The sequence below is a fragment of the Orycteropus afer genome, unplaced genomic scaffold, assembly GCF_000298275.1.
Source record: "Orycteropus afer afer isolate SDZICR_OR568_19922 unplaced genomic scaffold, OryAfe1.0 scaffold00546, whole genome shotgun sequence".
Lineage (NCBI taxonomy): Eukaryota > Metazoa > Chordata > Mammalia > Tubulidentata > Orycteropodidae > Orycteropus > Orycteropus afer.
Genome location: NW_006922133.1, coordinates 693,275 through 696,644, shown reverse-complemented (window position 1 = coordinate 696,644; position 3,370 = coordinate 693,275).

Genomic DNA, 3,370 nt, shown 5'->3' with positions numbered 1-3,370 from the left:
CTGTTCCATCTGTGCTGAGGGAACAGCGCCGCCTGCTGGCAGCCCCTGGAGACAACCACAGGGAACAGCAGGCACCTGGCTGGGGACCTTGGTCAGTCCTCCGAGGGAAGCTAGTTCTCTTAGCATCTTAGGACATGTGTAGGAAGGGCTCAGATTTAAAATCCTTGAAAGGCCCGTTTTCCAAGGGAGTCTCCTTACCCTTTATCAACGAAAAACTGTTGACAGCACAGCTTGGGCTGGAAAGAGTCTGTAACTTCCAACTTCCATTATGGGTTACGGGCTGAAATGAAACCTGAGGGACACCATACACTCTAAAGTGTGTGGAGCTGACGTGATGGTCCTCACGTTTCTGGGGAGAAGAAAACTAGACCCGGGAAAGGTTGTTGGAGCTCTTGGAATGCAGCAGAAGGAAAGGATGGAAAGACGTGTTCCTCAGGGGAGCTGGAGGAGAAACAGTGGCCGGGGATGGACTCAGGACTGGAACTCCCAGCAGCCAGCCCAGAGATGGGGCGGAAAGGGGGAAGGGTGGGAGGGCAAGGTGTCCATTCAGCTTATGACTGGTCTCCGTCACTCTTTTAAGTGACTGGTTATTGATGCTAGCTGAACCCCAGAATCACCAGGGGAGATGGAAAATCTCATGTCCAGGCCTGGGCCCCAGAGGTTCTGATGCAGCTGAGGCAGGCTAGGTGCTGGGGTTCAAAAGCTCCCCACATGTTCCTCGTGTGCAGCCAGAACTGAGACCCACGGCCCTGTGCTCCCCATGGTGCTGGTCACAGTGATCATGATATTGAATTCCCACAGTCCCTTGGAAGGCTCTTTATTATTAGTTTCCATGCAGTTGAAGCAAGCATGCCATGGCCATTGCATAGGCAAGTGGACAGAGTGCAGTGATAGTTTAAGTGCAGCTTATAGCATCGCAGCCCAGTGACAGAAAGTTCTCGCAGGACAGTACCTCCCCCCATCTATGTACAGTACCCTCTGATCACTTCTTCTCTATGCCAGGGAAACTGTTGCAGCCCAGAGAACTGATACCACAAGGTACTGCTGGGTGGCCACTTGAAGTGAGGGGCAGGAATGCAGCTAGGAGGGGAAAGAACCCGTTGGGAAGTCCCACATTGGCCTTAACCTCCTGCCTCCTTTCTGCCTTGCTGCCCCCTAGTGTCTACAACAGGTTCCTTTGGCTTCTCCATTGGGCAGGGAGGGGATAATGGGGGAGGGGGAGTCAGAACATACAATTAAGTTAGATAAATTTATTTTTAAGGTAACTTTCTCTTTGTGAATTCAAGGAAAGGAATTTCTTTGTAAATTCATAAAACATGAGACTACATCCTAAACAATTGTCAATTTGATACCGACTCATAGTAACCCTAGAGGATAGATTAGAACTGCCCCCGTGGGGTTTCCTAGGCTATAATCATTAGGGAGAGAGCTCTGGTGGCATAGTGCCTAAGGCATTTGACTGCTAACCAGAAGGCTGGCGGTTCAAACCCACCAGCCACTCCTCGGAAGGAAGGTTGGGCAAGCTGCTTCCTTAGTGATACCTCCTTGGAAACCCAAGGAGGGGTCACTATGAGTCAGATCCGACTGACAGCACATAACAACAACCACAACACAATCATTAGGGAAGCAGACTGTCCCATCTTTCTCCCATGGAGCGGCTGGTGGGTTAGAACCACCAACCTTTCTGTTAGCAGCTGAGCTTTTAACCACTGTGCCACCAGGGCTCCTTGGCTACAATCCTAGGAATTGTGAAACTGGATTCCACTGGCTCATTAACACAAAGGAGCGTGTGTGTGTGTGTGTGTGTGTGTGTGTGTGTAAGAGAAAGACAGACAAATGGACTGGCAGACAAAGGGAGAAAGGGAGGGAGAGAGAAACAGTGAACTCAGAATGGAACAGAGTAAAAAGGCTAACATGCAAAGTTTTTGTCTTATCTACAAAAAAGGTAGCCTTTGGGTGAAGGAAAGCTTTACTGAATACATCTGTCTGACTGACCAAGACAAGTCTATTGTGATCCACTGGTGGAAGGCCAGGGCAGGGAGTGGGGATGGGCACCAACTGGAATGGGAGCAGCAGGGAGGCTGCAGCCAGCCGTTGAGCTGGAGAAGCCTTATAAGGAGGAACACAAGTGACCTTGGAGACCCCTCCACAAACCCTTCAGGCTCACTGCCATGCGCATGTCTGCTGCCTGCAACTCTGGGAGCTGCTTCTCGCTTGGCTCGTCTCTCAGCAGTGAAGCAAATCCAACGTTGTTTCCTGACCACAGTACATGCCCTCCCTGGTGCCTGTTTCTCAAGCAATGGCTTTGGTGAGGGACCACTTCCCACCATCTCATCCTTTCCGTCTCCAAGAGAACAGCCTTACCTGCTTCCCTCAGACCAGACCCTATCTGGGAAGAAAACTCTACTCCTGTTCAACAGGGTTCCACAGGGAGATGGCAGCCTCCAATTCAGAGCAGAAATGGTCAAGGCTTCCAGTTGCCTTTCGGTGTTCTTAACCTTGACATTTTGATTTTGAGAAAGCAAAGGGGAAAGCTGTTATTAAAAGGCTCAAAAGTTCAACTAAGACTACTGCAAACAGCTGGACTTCCCAGACCTTTGGCAATCTTGAAAGTAATGTCTTGTATCATTTTAAAGAGAAAGGTGGTTGAGCTTAACAGTTTGCTCGCTCTAATTTGGCTGCCATCACAGGGACACACATCCTTCTAGAACAGCCCAGAAAAACGCAGGATAAAAGTCTATGGAGTCGACCCCAAGGAAAATACCTGGATGGAATGTCCATCCTAAGTACTGCCCAGAGTGGATGATCAGTTCCTGTTTGCTAACTCCTTCTCACCCCTAATGCTGCCAGAGGATCTTTCTAGAAGGCATATCTGACAGTATGAACCCATCCCCCATTGATAATCTCTAACTCACTTCCCACAGCCCTTGGGATCTCATCCAGAGCTGGCCCAAGGTCCTTCTTTTTTCAGGCCCTGCACAACTCTCCAAGTTCATTATGACTCCCTAGTACCCATTCCATGTTCTAATCACACTTGGCAACTTGTGGTTTTCCAAATGCCTCTAGAGTATACCACCTAGCAATGACCTGGAAGGGAGGGAATTTGTGTTGCCCTTTAAGTATGGCCCCAAGTATGTCAATGGTCAGCTGGGCATGGGGAAGTGCAAGGAGGAAGGACTTGAACCTAGGTGCAAAGGACATGTGGGCAGCATCTTCTAACCTTCTCCAACCTCATGAGAGGGAGACAGAGTCACCATCAGCAGCCCAAGGTTTTTTCCTATAAGGTCAGACATGCCGCAACCCTCCAGCCTTTTTACCAATTCTGACACCAACTGCCCATCCCACAGCACTCTCTACTTCTCTGCTGGGT